The following is a 15,869-nucleotide window of genomic DNA, read 5'->3' as shown; positions in this document are numbered from 1 at the left end:
AAACTGGTAAAAAAAGGTGATAATGCTGAGTTTAGCAAGAAATGTGTTAGCCCTGGCAGTCTCACCCAGAAGCCAGAAGAGGAATTTTCCTCTCTCCTTTCATACAATAACCAAATAGTTCACCAAGTGTGTTTGGTGAACTTGTGTTCACCAAGTGAATTTGGCATCCATGCTCCAGAGGGTTTGATGGCCACTCCCATGAACATGATAATGCATGTCTGATACAGAGGGGGGGCTCCACTTCTGCTGAATGCAGATGTGGCAGCAGCTCTGTGGCCACAGAGAGCAGGCACAGACTTTCCCAGGCATTTTCCCAGGGAAAGCTGTGAGAAGATCAGAGAAAAGTATGAAAAACAATTCTCATCTCCACTTGCACCTGCTGTTGTGCATGTGTAAAATGTGTCATGGAGATTTGTTTACCAAAGGGTGATTTCTTAATTAAACACTAGATAGTGTTTAGATAGATTGACCAATTAGGTCAAAGCTGTATCAGACTCACTGTAAGAGTTAATAAGTTTCTTAATAAGTATAGTAAAATATAGTATAAGATGATATAATAAAGCAATCTACAATCGTGGAGTCAATACTAATTACTGCCCAGCTGAAGGCCTGTGGTGACATGCAGCCACTGTGCAGAACAGGGCACAGCACCTCTTGGCTAGGGCTACATACAACCTCTGTGAGGAGCCCAGGCATCCTGTTGTTTTCTTAGAAGGCTGGCTCTAGGCTCTGACTGTATAGCATAGCAGTCATGGGTGTGTCATGGATGTCACTCCTAAGAGAGAAGTAGCAACAGGTTTATTGATATAAGCCAGTGATTTTGCCAAGCTTCATGGTAAATGTGAGAAGGGTTTAATAAGGTCTGATGATAAGGTGCACTTGATTATTTATGGCATAGAGGACTGGGTCAGACAAGACAGGCAGGGAGAGAGACTCTCCTGTTAAGTCATGAGGTTCAGAAAAGACCTCCTTGTGTTCTAAGTGCCTTCTCAGAAGGGAGTTTATGTGTGCCTAATTCCAAACTAAGTCAATGGTTTATATCTCAAGGATTATATGTGCACAATCAATCTTTTGTGTCACTTAGCTAAGATTTCAGAGTTTAGCATGCTATTATTCACTTACTGAGAATCTCTTGAGTCAAGGGATCTCTCAACTCTGAGGAGTAACCTTGAGAGCTACTACGCAAAGCAAAGACCCTGGCAAACAGTCCACTGCCCTGCAGGAGAGATCAATGAGCCCTGGCTGTTCACTATTTATGAAGTAAGATAATTGGCTTATAGTCATACTTGCATACCAACTACAGAAGATAATTTCCTCCAAACTTGGCCTGAGTTGGACCTTGACAAACAGTATGGTTGGGGGTGTGCAATGACTCATTTAAAACTGCAGCTCTATTCAGGACATCAAGAACATAAAAATAAAGTGCAAGCCAGCTGAATGTTGCCTTGCCTAAGACCTTTGCAGCTACAGTTATAAGCTCTTCATTTAAGGACTGCACAGTTTACTTTGGTGTAGCTGTAGACACTTGAGTATCTACCACAGGGTCTGAGTACCTTCTGGAAACTTAGCTTTCTTGACAGAAAGCAATTTGGCATATGTGAAATTGAGGCACAGGCATATTAATTTTTTTTTAGGTTTGCAATGAAGCATTGATAAATCAGAAAACAGTTTTGTGCAGGTTGACATATCAGAAACAAATCTGTGATCTTATGTCTTCTAGCAAGCATGTTGGATGTACAACTGATCATGAGTTTACTGTATTATTTATCTCAGGATTTTTATTTTATTTTGACTGCAAAAGTCACTCATCTCACCTCTCCCCAAGAACCTGAAAATTATTTTCCTTCCATATAGTATCACTGCAGGTATCAAGCAAAGGAAATGTCCAATCTTCGTCTGCAGAGCCCAACGAAAAGAGGGTACCAGGGCTCTCATCCATCTGCAAAACCAAGCCTGAGCTCTACCTTGAGAATTAAGTGTGGAACTCCTAGGTGATCAGTCATGTGTCCAAACCAGCCTTGACCACTGCTTTTCCTAAAGGTGGAAAGCTCTGGAAAACTGTACGCTCTTCCACGCTCTTCCATTTTAAACAAACAAGCTTGCAAGTCTGTGGCAGCAGAGCCTCGCACGCTGCGACCTGCAATCCCCGGCAGCGCGTCTGCGCTAAAAGCAGGCAGCTGCGGTCTGTCCCAGCCTATGTAAATTAAGTGAAATCTTAGCTTAAAATGGCAATAATGTGGTCTGTGGTAGACAGAAAGCAGTCTCTAGAAACACAGCTGGCATGGGAACAGACTGCATATTGCTTTTTAATTTCTGGAAGGCACCAACGTAACAAATTCATCTCAGCCCCTCCCCTGTTCCTTAGCTGTGCTTGGAAATTTTTTTGTAGGACATTATTCTGTTCTCTTCAGTAGGGTTTTTATGCTTGGCATGGTGCACATAAACACTTCCTAGAAATGCTGCTTTTCAACAATTTTTATCTGAAAGAGGAGTAGTTAAAAACCTAGTTTACATAATTCAAATTTGGTGTTCTTGGGATTGTTTCAGGTGTAAAAATCCCCGTTTTCTGAGTTTGCCATTGCTCTCTGGTGTTCTGAATAGATTTTGTAATCAGTAAATGTAGTAGTAACTGAAGATGTTAATCAATCACTCTGATATCTAAAAGTGAGGCAAGTGAAACGTGAATAATTTGTGGTGTTGTTGAGACTACTGCAGTTTGGTGTCCCTGTTAGCATTCATCAGGGGCTGTTGGACGTGAAGCAGAGGCTAGCTATTACAAATCAGGACTAATAACTAAAAATTCTCCTCTCTTTTTGATGCAGCTGAGCTCATTCTGGACCTCTCAGCCTTCTAGACCCATGATACTGCAGTGAGGTGAGAACAGCTCAACATGAGCCTCCTGAAAATCATGCTGGAACAGCATCCCTCAGCCTTGCTGTTCACAGGTGATGATCCTGAGCAAGCTGGGTCTTGCAGCACCAGAGCCCTGTGTCCTGATGACAACAAGCCTGAGGTAAGTAACTGGCGTGGCGTTGTAGGGGTCTTTGCTGTGAAACAGGATGTCTGTATTAATTTGCTTTGGATTGCCTTTGAATGACAACTGAGTATTAGAAGTTGAGGCTGAAGGGAAAGCTGGAATAACTCAGTATAACTATAATTTCTAAGTAATAAGAATATATATATATATATATATATATATATATATATGTATATTTATAACTGAAGCTCTCTAAAGTTTTCATGTCTGTCCCACACACTAATGCTAGTTTATATCTCAGTTCAATCCCAGGTGAAGCTGATTTCATAGCTTGCTTTTAAAAACCTGATTGTCTCAATTTTCCACGGGTTTTGGAAACATGTGCCATATTCCTGAAGATTTATAGGGTCTCATCCTTTCTAACTATGTTATTATTTCAGGATCTACAAGTTCTTGTGCATACTTACAGTGCCAAGGGGAAATTAAATGTGAGAGAGAACCCAGAGCACCTTAAAGACATCTTTTATCTGCCTAAACCCATGCACTGAGGTCAGATTGGTAACACTGTACCTTCAACCCTTTTAGGTTGTGTCATTCCAGTGGAACTCACTGGAATTACTGTGGCATAAAACTGATGGAATGATTAGTTGGCTGGAAATTAGAGTCAGAATTACTTATTTTTCTCATGTGTGATTTTACCTGTTTAAACATTTTTTTCCCCATATGAAGTTTTTTTAGTGTGAGGAAAAGTTATGAAGGACTTTGATTTGGAAGTATCCAAATATATTGCTTCAGTCTTCTTGTTCTAAATATGATACTTTAATATTGTTGTATTAATAATATTTTCTTATGAGCCAGCTAACCAGCTGTGATGCAAATTGTCTTATTCCCAGATTCTCCTGGGCAATTTATATCCACCATGACAGCACACCCAGAGGCAGTTTCAAGTTGAACTGAGTTGAAATAAAATATTCTTGTTCAGCTAAAAAATAAACTGAAATATTTGGTTTGGGTCAAGTCGATGTAGTGAAGAAAATATTTTGGTTTTATTTTCCCAAAGGAGACCTGAATGCTTTGGGCAAAATTGATTTGATTTTTTCCTTGAATAGAAAGTTGATTTTGTGGAAACTTTATTTCCCACCAGAGGCTGAACTGTTGGAAAGTGTCCCTAAGCTTTTGTGCTGAAGTAATTAAAGGCCTCTGATGCTTTAAGGAGGAGCTCTGCAGCCTTATTTAAAGAAACCTGTCTAAAAATCTATGCTTTATTTTAGTGAAACCTAAAGGGAAAAGTTCTTCTCCATGTCTTGCTCTCTGCTATAAATATTAACTATTTATATATCTGACAACGACCTTTTATACCACAAGAGGCATCTGCAGACATTCGATTTACTAAAACTTACTTTGCTCTGAGTATTTTCATTTCAGCTCTGCTAGCTGATAGGTTAGCTTGTTCTGAGACAATATTATGTTGTATTATGGTCAGCTGAGTCACAATTTGGCTGGTTTTTCTGTAGGTAAAATTTTACTGCATCCTGACACACATCACTGCAAATTCCATTATATAAAGCTCCATATTCCATGCATTAATACCTGAACCTCTTCCACTATCTTTTTCCTCAGTTTAAACTTCCAAGCAATAGTGAGCCCTTTCCACTTGATTTGCTTCTGCTTACTGCTTAAAGATGCACTTGCTGCCCACAATTAACACTGGTCATCATCCAAAGCCTGTCTCCCGTCAGCTGTAACCCAGTGAAATAGCATCTTTTTAATGGGCTGACCAAAACCAATACACCATATTGCAAAGGTGGCTTTGTAGGAACTTTCTACCAAGAGAGCATCATCTCTGGGGAGCCTTACAGCTAAAAAGCATTTTATCAGGTGATAGACACTGTAGAAGATGGTGGGGGCACTTCATCCTTTCTTTCTTTCCTTCCCCTCTTCAAAAAAAACTTCCATCACTTTGATGATCAATACAAAGGAAATGGAAAACAAAAGGAAGACAAAAGCAATTTCACTTTTTTGTGTGTTCCAGTCAGTGATTTGGCCATATTTCTCTGGGCTATTTTTTTACTCTTATTTCTCTAGTAGCATGTAAACAGAAACTCAAGAGTAAAATGAATCCATAAGAACTTTCCTACATTTATGCTTGGACATTGATGGAATGAATTGTGAATTGAAAGATGTGGGTCATCTCTTCTGGATTTGCAGCATTATGTGGTGGCAGGGATTAACTCAAATATATTTGTACTTTCTAGAGGCTCACGGGTTCATCAGTGTATGGCAGACAGTACCACAGAGCTGTGAAATAGGTGAGCTCCAGGAGAGTGATGATTAAAATATTTTTGCTTTCCATACACTTGGCAAAATCAAACAGCTGCAGCCCTGAAGTTTTACATATATAAAAACATATATTCATAAATATTGTAGTTGCTATTTGTTACAACTCTGTATTACATCTGACAGGTGACTACTGTTATGTTTTTCCTCTGTTATTCCTGGGATAGCACATTTTTCCAAGTTATTAAGTTACAGTGTGTAATTCATAACCATCAAAGTGGAAAACATTATGCAGTGCATGAATTAGCATGAAAGTCTGTTATTGAATATGTGCTATATTTCTAGAAATATGCAATTATTTCTCAATGGCAAACTTAAGATTTTTGCTGTCAGGTTTTGTTTAGTTATATTTGACTAATTAGAAAAGCTTTAATGGGTGGAAGCAAAAGTTCTGTAAAAGACATTCCCCAGTAGGTCTAATTTTGTGTGAAATAAGCAAAATTGTTTTCTTGATGCATAATAGTCCAGCATTAAATCAAGGTTGTTTGAGCAATCGACTGGCAAGGAGGTGCAAACAAGTAACACAGACACACTGGCTGATGGAACCCTTAAATATCAGTCGTGATATTGTGGCTATGGCTTGCCAGGAGTGTTGGTTGGCATTACCTGCTGAGATCCAGTTTGCCTCATTAAGATAGATGTGCACTTTAATTGTAGGTGCACAGAGGAACTGCTCCTTCTCTGGAAAGGTGATTGCTGCCACTGATGCTGTGGCAGTGAATTTAGGGCCAGTCTTTCAGTGGGCTGCTGAGCTGGATCCCACCCTCTACTCATTTCATGTAAGGTGGTGATTCACATGTCCAGCTGTTGATTGTATCTTCATTCTTAAAACAGTGCAAGCCATGATAGATCCACAAAATGCAGTATATGAATTACGTTACCTCCAGCTATGTAAATTGTCTTTTACATCTAGATACTTTGCTGTCTGAACTAGTTGACTAAACAATTGTGCTGATATTTTGCTGTAACTTCCAGTATTATAAATACTGTGTTTCTCACAGAATTGTTTTACTAAAATTTAAGGTGTTCTGCAGGAAATGTAGTGTCCTTTTCACTTAGTGATGGAGCTACTTCCCACCTTCTTTTTTAGATACGACATGTGAACAGGTACTCTCTTCAGAGCCTGCAGAATTCTGCTGTGAAGGTCCTAGAGAGATCACAAAGCCCAACAGCTTGATTTGCAAAAGGAGCTGTTATTATTTATCTAGTTAATAGTCACTGCTTTACTTGTGTTTTGGTTCCTAAATATCACTGGAATCCAAATGTTTTTCTTTAGAATAATTAAGGCTATCCAAAGTATTTACTTGAAGTACTGAATCACTTAAAGAAACAAGTGGAATACTACTAAAATATAAAATATTTTTCCAGTGAAGTTTGATATCTCTGTAATGTAATTTTCTTCTTACTAATTTTTGAGTCCACTGAGGATCCAAATATCAAGTGTACTCTCAATTTCCACCTGGGAAGCAAGTACTGTAAATTGGGCTACAAGTGAAGAACTGATTGCTTTATGTAATTTAATTTATACCATTCTAACATATGTCAGAACACCACTGTATTGTGGAATGCAATAAAAGGCTGACATGTTAAGAATCTTTTAAGAAAATCCACACTCACTGGGCATCTCCAGATCTTACACACCCATATTGCGCAAACATGGGCTACAGCTGAGTATTAGAGCCATGCAGGGCAGGCACAAGAATCCCTGAGGGCACCTTTGATCTGAATGTTAAATTAGCTTTACTGAAATATGTCTTTTAAATGAACTGAGCCTGATGTCTTTCTTTTACTGGAATATGCCATCTTAATGATACTTCCTTGAGAGCTGCTGATGAGAGAAAGGAATGAGGGAACAGTCATTACCATTAGGAGCATGAAGGTGCTGAGTGGTGAAAGTTATCCCCTCTCTTCCAGCCACAAGTTTTTATAGTGTCTATTAATACATTACAGGGCACTGCAGCTTTCTGTGGTGCATGCAGGGTCGCTGAGCTAATGCACACCAATAAATCCCAAATAGCTGCTGCTCTGCCCTGGTCATCTGTGAGAAAGTTCTAAGAGATGTGCTTGCACAACCCAGAGCAAAGAAGAAATGTGTGTCTGGGCACAGACTAGAACAAATGTGGATCAGAATACTTCCCAAAACGTGCATATTCCTCATGAGGATGGCTGCTAGCACATCATGTAGCCCTGGCAGGTCTCCCTTGTGAGGTATCACCAAGGAAAGACTTCGTCAAGGTTTCCAATTCCATGGGTTCAAGGGCAGGGAGGATGAATGAGCATCCTTAGACTGGCCACAGGTAGGGTGGGAGGCAGCCTGCAAAGCCCACACAGCAATTCCTGGGACATGCAAGCAGTGACTAACTGTGACAGAGCTTTCACATGGTGAGAGAGTCATGGGCAAAGAAGGAAGGCATTTCAAAATGCATATATGAAAGTAGGCATTAAGTTTGATAAAGTGAGGAGATACCAGGAGCAAGGACTGCTGCATAGTGGCAGGACCTGCAGAACGGAAAGTGAAGGGTATATAGGAAGCTAGAGAAGCATTTGGTGTTTGATGGATGAAGGAAAGAAAGGGGAGGGAAGAAAGATCTATCATGATCTGATGTGCAGATTCATGAGTCAGGTATCAGGCATGCAGAATCAGATGAGTGTTTGAGAAAAACTCCCTTGTAAGCCCAGGAATGACCCTTTCCCATATCCATGGTTTGAAGTTTGTTACTTCAAGTGCAAAAACTTGCAGAAAACAAAACTCCAAAACAGTCTTCATGGTCCATGGTTTTCTTTAAAATTTTAATGTGTTTTTGCCTTTCATACATTGTCAAGTACTAATTTTAATGCCCATTTTTTCTTCAGTATTTCTTAGACTGTTTTGTTTCCATGTGTTTGTCAGGCATGCTGTAGAAGAAAAACTGCTCCAAGTAACTTTTACCCGTGTCCCTGTTTGTACTAAGAAAAGGAGAGCTTGCCAAAGGACCATAGTGTCCTTCAAACCGCTGGTAAATCAATGTAAATGGAAAATCTTCTGTTTTCACTCTAACATATTTCCAGCAGGAAGACAGCTTATCTTTGCCAGGTCCAGAATCTGGTCCTTAGTGATCTTCTTATTGCCATTTCCCGAGGCACTGTGCCAGTGTACTCTCCTGACTGAGGCTGGCTTTTAATACCTGGAACAATCAAAATCCCATGACAGTCTGAGAAAAAACATTGAAGAACCTGCCTTTATAAAGGAAGACTTGGAATGGACATGTATGCTTTCAGTAGAAACTATGTGTGGGCAAGAAGTCATAACTAGTTGCACTGGTTATAATGAGGAGCAGATTGAGACCAGGGATTTGTGATCTTTGGGTTGAAGAGACCGGCTCCGCGTGCCACTGGAAGTCTCATCACGGACTGCTTGGCAGAGGTTGGAGCCTGTATGTTTATATGTGTCTGGTTTTATTTATAGGGCATTTTGGGATTGTACAGTCCAAGGGAGAAAAGGCAGTGGGAAAAATGCATCTCCTTTCCTGGTTGCCTCATAGAGTTATTATGAACACAACTCACTTCTTAGCAACATACTGTTTACTGAAGTCAGAAGTTGTGTGAAGGGCATTTTGGGAGTGAAAATGACAGAAGTGCCTAGAGCATGTTGATTTTGAAGAGACACTTTTGCTGTAAGGAGGACACTTCTGCCATTTGTGCTTTATACCTTGTGCCCAAGAAGCCCACCATGAGGGGAACAGAAATCAAAATGTTCTGTGGTGTTGAAAAATTTCAAGGCAATGAGACATACCTGGCACCTGGTAGGTAGAATCAGTTCATCACAAGACAGCTGAATTGGTTCCTTGATGTTCTCTATGTACTGTTTAATTTAATGCATGGCATTAAAATGCAAGATTCAAGCCAAAAATTTGCCTCTGAAAATAAATCAGGCATCCACCCAAATGCTTGACAGGAGACGAGCCTTGTGTTTTGGCCCTGTATAATGGCTGAAACTCCTGGGCCTGCCAGCCTGGCAGAGTCTGAATCCTGAGTCAAGAGCTGCCCAGGGAATACCCCTTTCCTGTAAATATGTGCTTAAATACCAGGCTGCTGAAATGGTGCATCCGGCTTGACTTATCCTCTGCAGGTGATACGTGAGCAAAGAAAATGGCATGATACAAGATAAATAAAGGCAGACTCTGTAAGAGCAAGACCTTCTTTTTCCTCACAGCGAATTCACTGATTGTTCATTAACATTCCCACTAATATGAAGTTAATGGAGAACCAAGCTCCCACAAAACGTAATCTGGAAAATGTGGGGCAGATGTTCCTGTGTCAAAATACATGAACTATTTCAGTGAATCTGAAAAGATGTGATCCAGATCCTATTTTATGGTCTGCACTCTTCAAAGTGCTTCCTGGCATGGGGGTAACATTACTTACTGGGACTTGTAGGTGGTTCTCCAAAATAAGTAAGTCAGTGCTACCCACCTCACTGTCCAGACTGGAAATTTCCTGAGCTCCAGAAAAACACAAACATGAAGCTGAAGAATGGTGAACCTCCTGCCTGCAGCTGTCTAGGACAGGACTCCTAATTTTCCCATCCTCCTGCTGCTCTTTTGATGTTTAGATATGTTGTTCCAAGTTCCCATAATGTCTGTGTGTTCTGGCAAGGGAGATCGATAAGCTCTGTACTGTCCAAACTGAATAACAAATTACCACCTGAAGTCTGCTTTCTGAATGTCCCCCCACCCAATTTCTGGGGTGAGCTATTGATCCGGGTTCACATATGCTGTTTTGCCCCTGACTTTTACAAAACAAGCAGCTCAGTGCTTGCACACTGTGTCTCTGTCTCACACATGCCCCCTGTTAAAGAACAGGAATGAACCATTAGAGTTACAATTTGAAAATTGGAAACACGCCAGTGTGTGTCATCAGCTGGAGAAAAATCCCATCATTACACGGCTACTGCAGCATCCTCCTTATTTGTGCCTCCAACTCAAATGCATTAAATTTAATTACACAGTAGTACAACTCCAAGACATATTTAATATATTTGGATAAGAAAAGCTTCAAAAAATCCCACTCCTTCATTAATAATTGAAGCAGCACTTGTGCTGGCAACAGAGGAAAGTGAGGTGATACCAGGCTGTGGGACACGGAGCAGAGGGTCAGCCATAGAACCATGGAATGGTTTAGGTTGGAAGGGGCCTTGAAGATCATGTACTGACAACCATGGGCAGAGACACCTTCCATTAAACCAGGTTGCTCAAAGCCTCATCCATCCTTGAACACCACCTGGGATGGGGCATCCATAATTTCCCTGGGTAACCTCTTCCAGTGCCACATCACACTCACAGGAAAGAATTTCTTCCTAATATCTAATCTAAAGCCACCCTCTTTCAGTTTTAAGCCTTTTCCTTTTGTCCTATTGCTACATATCCTTGTAAAAAGTCCCTCTCCAGTCCTCCTGTAGCCCCCTTTAGGGGCTGGCAGGTGCTATAAGGTCTTGTCTCCAGGCTGAATAACCCCAACTCTGTCTTGGGAGTACAATTGGAAACTGTTTTAATAAATACATACAAATAGTGAATTTGTGATCATTTAATCCTGAACATGGAGTGAACAGAGGCAAAAACCCCATTAGGTCAGCTACTGTGTACCCCTGGCTGTATAGAACTGAGCCAAGAAACGTGCTTCTGTTGGATCAGCTCTCCTCACTCCAAGCAATTCCTAAAATTTCTTCCTTTGTAATAAGGTTTTGTTTTTTCCCCTTGACAATGGGCAGTTTAAATTCACCTTGTGGTTTCATCCACTGTTGCTAATTTCATCCTTTCTCCCAAAGGAGGTAACTCCCCTTGGTATGCAGACCCTTCAAATATTGATAAGAAAATCACTGTCCCTTTTCTTTTGCAGATGTGTTTAAGCCCAGCTGCATTCATAGTTAGCCTTTCAAATCTTCCCTTCTGCAACCCCCGCATCCTTTTTGCTGCTCTGCTTTTACAATTTCTCATTGGGTATATGTCTTAGCATTTCAGCTTTGATGGTAACACAGCAGCCAGGACAGGTTTGCCAAACCCTTGCATACAGAATGGAACACAATTAATACTGTTATTCTTCCATTTTACAATTGGAGATAGACAATTTGCTTTTCCTTGGACTCTCTTCCCACCACCTTCTGAGCTGGAACAGATTGTTCCCTCCAGTGTAATTTCAGCCATATTCAGTCCTTTAAATTGTCTTTGGATATTTTCCCTTAAAAACAGGGGAGGAAAAAAAAGAGGAAGTGAATGAGAATCTTCCACAAGCATGGGCTTGACATAACTTGACATGGCACTGTTAAACTCAGTCCTTCAGGGGAGCTAGAGAACTCCAAACTCTAAGGGGAATCTCTATTCAAGGATTCCTCTCTTAGTTTATAGACTAGAAGGGGAACATTGTGCTATTACAGAAATAAGCCTCTGGAGGAGAAGCCCAGGAGTGTGCATGGAATGCAGTTGGATCTACAATATTTGGATAAAGTTGTGCAAACCACCTCATCTTCATGGATCCTGCCTGATCTCCGGGATAACAGATATTCTGAAAAATACTCACTGTTGCAGCTAGCATAAGGAAGCCTCATACGCCAGCTGGTTTTGCTTTTAGCTCCGTGGTGCTGAATGGTCACAGGAATATCCCAGGAGGTAACAGCCAGAGAAGCATCAAGAAACCTACTGGGGTCTGCAAACAAGCCACTAGGAACAGTCTAGAGTGCAAAAATAATGATTGTTCTGTTTTGTTCTGTTTCTGAGTAGTTTTTACACATTTCCTAAGCTGCTCTATTACTCATAGACTCATAGGATTTAGCCATGTTTCTGTTGTTTTTTTTTTTTTTTTTTTTTTTTTGGTTTTTTTTTTTTTTTTTCTTTAAATGTGCAGTCCAGACTTTCCTGCTGGAAACAGTGTCCAGCAAACAAGTATTTAAGGGTTAAGCAAACTTGACCCTTCCCATTTTAATTCTTTGGCACTGCCACATCCATAAGCATCCAGGACAAAAAGTGAATATAATTTCCCAAAGTACAGTGGTAGGGTTTCCCAAACTCATTTGAGGTCGGAAGTTCCTTGATTATTTGATAGCCTGCATTCATTAGTCACAGTGGCGTCGTCATGCTCTGTTCCAGCTGCATGTGCTTGGGCAGGGGGCAGGGTTTTGGGCACTGCAAGCAGTTTTATTTTGCACAGGGTCCAGCTGGAGGTTCCATGGTATATGGACAGGCATTTGCATAAGTGTTAACTGCGTGACTGCTTGAGCACAGGAGCAAGGACAGTTCCTTCATGTGAGGCAATTCAAGCTGCTGAAGCAGCAACTATCCCCCTTCCTTCTCTGGGCAGGAAAATATTTATAGGTGCTTACCTTGTCCTACACATAAAAATAAATGAGCAAAACAAAGTAGGACTGCCACCAAGTGTAATTCTGACAGCTTGTTTATGTCCCAGAATCTCAGGAAATGTTGAATTGTTCTTGACTCCCAGAAAAATAAAAAAAAAAAACCTGTGCTTGGGCAGATTATGCCCATGGGGTGCGTGGCCTGTGGAATGTTATCTATATTTGTTACACCTGCTGATTTCAGCCCTATCAGTATGTTTTATGGGTTACTGAATGTGTTTTCATTGCAGAAGTCTGTACATTTGTCTACCCTAGCTTTGACTCCTTTGTTCACTCACCTTGCTGCTTTTCTGAGTTCATGTACTCCTTGCCACAGAAGTGCCTTGAGAAATTGCTTTCAAATCTGATCTGAAATTGCAAGGAGTCTGCTTCTCAGGTTTATTTGAAAAATATTGTACTGGATCTGCTGCTGTATTTTACACCCACACTGGAATAGCTTAATAGTTTAAGCTTTGTCCTAAATAAAATTTTAAGAATCCTCTTTTGGTTTGAAAAGCAAGTCTCTTTTCTCACTTAAGATGACTAAATCTTCTGTGTGCAGCAGCAACTTGTCTAGCTACAGAGCTCTCATAATAAAACAGAATGCTTATTTAAAGGGAAGGTTATCACTTTATATGGTCTGCTAAAGGATTTAGAATTCCCAGTCTCTTTGCTCTAGCTAGTCTGGTCTGAAGGATGTCAGAAGAGCACACAGAAGCCAGGCTAGGAAAAGGCAATGCCTTCAGCTGTGACCTGCTTTGGCTAGAGCATTTTTGGAAAGAGAGAAACCACCTCATCCTCTCCTCACAGTGTTATTGGCCAAGCAGTGGCCCATCCTGGAAGCCACATAGGGATAGCAGTGCTGCTGTTGAAGAAACGTGAAGGACAAGAGGCATTGAAAAATAGCAGTAATAAAACATTAAACACAACCTGAGAGAGGACAGGTTGAGTGGGTGCAATCTGAGGAGGACTTGCTGTGAGTGGAGAGGTGCTGACTAGTTTATCATTACTGACGATTTGATGCAAATGTACAGTGAGACTTTTTTTTCCTTAAGTAAAATCCAGCATAGAGTAGTTTGGAATGAAAGTTCTATATAGAACCTTAAATTTCATCTGCATCAATGGATGCAGAACATACCAGGTCTCAAACAAACCCCAACAAGTGTAGGGGTTTAACTCAACAGGAAAGATTCAATTTATTGGATTATTAGTAAAGGTATATAAGAAGGGACAACAGAAACATGAAGTATTTGTAGAACTCTCTGCAGAATAAATGAAAATAGCAAAGTCTAAACAAGGAAAAGGGTAGACTAAAAACAGGTTGAAGCAAAGAGGCAATTTTCTTTCATCATCTTACCTCCTTCCCTTTCCAGAGAAATCTACCTCAGGGAACTTTGTGAATGAGGGTTTTAGAAAACAGGCAGATGACAGCAAGTGTTCTGCATTGAATTAGATTCTAGAGAGGTTTTTTTCTAATTTCTAGCATCCAACTCTAATATGATAGTCTAGACGATGACAACAAAACATTAAATACTGCTATATTTTCTACTTGTACAGTCACAGGGAATTTTGTTAAGAGCAATATTGGTCTGAGAAAGCACAGAGAATACCATTTTCTGACATTTGTTTTTCCATCAAAATCAGATGAAAGCCTGAATTCAAAATAAAGGTACTGATTATGGTATTAAGGGAGGATTTGTAGAAACTACGGTGCGGTCAGTGTAATGCCATACTGGTTTGGTAATGTACATGCTGTAGTTTGGAAAACTCCATATCCTTATTTTCAGATTAAATTCTTCACAGTCAATAGCATTTCCAGCTAAAACATCATTCCCTGGTTTAGAAGATTAAACTCCCCTTCATGTCATGGCAACAGCTCTGATTGGAATCCTAACTTTGCTGTTGGCAAATGATTTGTGATGTTGCACGTTCATATGAAGCTAAATTAGCAGCAGGAGTCCTGCACTGAAGTCACAGTACATATCATCATCGCAGAGTGGGAAATTGTTTGATTGAAGCAATTTCCTGTCTAGCCACAGTGGGCAGCTCATAAGCTGTTCAGGCCTTTTGTAAGTGGGAAATGTGCAAAGGAATTTAGAAGAAAGAATACACTCCTGCCCATGCTCACATGGCCAGTGGTGCATGCAGCCCTGATCTGAATGGCGAAGGAGATGTATACGACTCATTACATTAATCACTGCAGGTTAAGAGGCTGGCATCAACAGAGAGAGGACAGAGAGAGGTGCAGTGCTACACACTTCACTGTATCTTGGAAAATTTGCTGCCTGACTGTGGCTTGTTGGACTTCAGCAGAGCTAACCTGCACCATACAAGATCATAGATTAACCGCTGAATGATCATCAGTTACATAATTAGTCACTGGCATAAGATATGTGCTAGAACTGTTTGGAAAAGAAATGGTCTCTAAAAATACTGGCAAAAAAAGGAATATATAGTTGATTAACAAAAAGAAAGGTTTTTTTTTCTCAGAATCTGAAAGCATTTGAAAGAAAACAAAGCTTTGTGCAAAAACGTTTTGTTTAATAAATCCCCTAATTTTCCCTTTGCTACAAAGTATGAATGGAAAACATTAGTTGAGTCCCAGGGCTTGGGAGTGGATGATCTTATCGGACTTCCCTAGGAACAGAAACACAAGTCCCTTCCCTTACAGGGGCTTTGCTTAGGAAAGGCAATTAGAAGTTCACACCTGAAGAATTCAGATGCAACAGTGCACCCATATTTTTACCCCCAGGGGTTTGCTTTTGTGCACGTGTTTTAAAACAGCCCTTACCTCTTCTTCCCACCTCTGAAGCCATTTCATTTGTGCACATTCACATCTAGACTGCTCTTTGTTTTAGAGGGAAGGCTTTATAACTGTAATTACGGGGACTCAGGACCTCACAATATGTATTAAAAACTTTTTTTTGACCTTTTGAATATTATACCAAGAGCTGCTAAGCAATTAAGACAATAAATCTGTGTAAACTGAACCTATAATTTCTCTTAGGAATATAAATGTGAGAAAATTAAATGTCAACATCTACCTTGGTGTTTACAAGTGCAGCCATAGAATGTGAATTCGTTGTCTTACTTGAGTTCCAGTTTTGTCTTATATTGCCATTAGAGGAATTTTATGTTATTGTGGGCTTGGGTTTTTTATGTTTTTTAATAAGTTCAGATATATAGTCTCTT

General features: G+C 40.2%; 1 long non-coding RNA gene across 1 annotated transcript; it reads left to right on the top strand.

Moving 5' to 3' along the window:
• The first annotated feature begins 7,609 nt into the window (after positions 1 to 7,609).
• LOC128784443 (uncharacterized) lies at positions 7,610 to 9,489 on the top strand. Its single transcript, XR_008429487.1, has 3 exons — positions 7,610 to 7,696; positions 8,205 to 8,320; positions 9,423 to 9,489. It is a non-coding gene; the product is annotated as an uncharacterized LOC128784443 (long non-coding RNA).
• The last annotated feature ends 6,380 nt before the right edge of the window (positions 9,490 to 15,869 follow it).

This window comes from Vidua chalybeata, chromosome 2 (assembly GCF_026979565.1).
Source record: "Vidua chalybeata isolate OUT-0048 chromosome 2, bVidCha1 merged haplotype, whole genome shotgun sequence".
Classification (NCBI taxonomy): Eukaryota; Metazoa; Chordata; class Aves; order Passeriformes; family Viduidae; genus Vidua; species Vidua chalybeata.
This window is presented reverse-complemented; position numbering and strand designations above follow the sequence as displayed.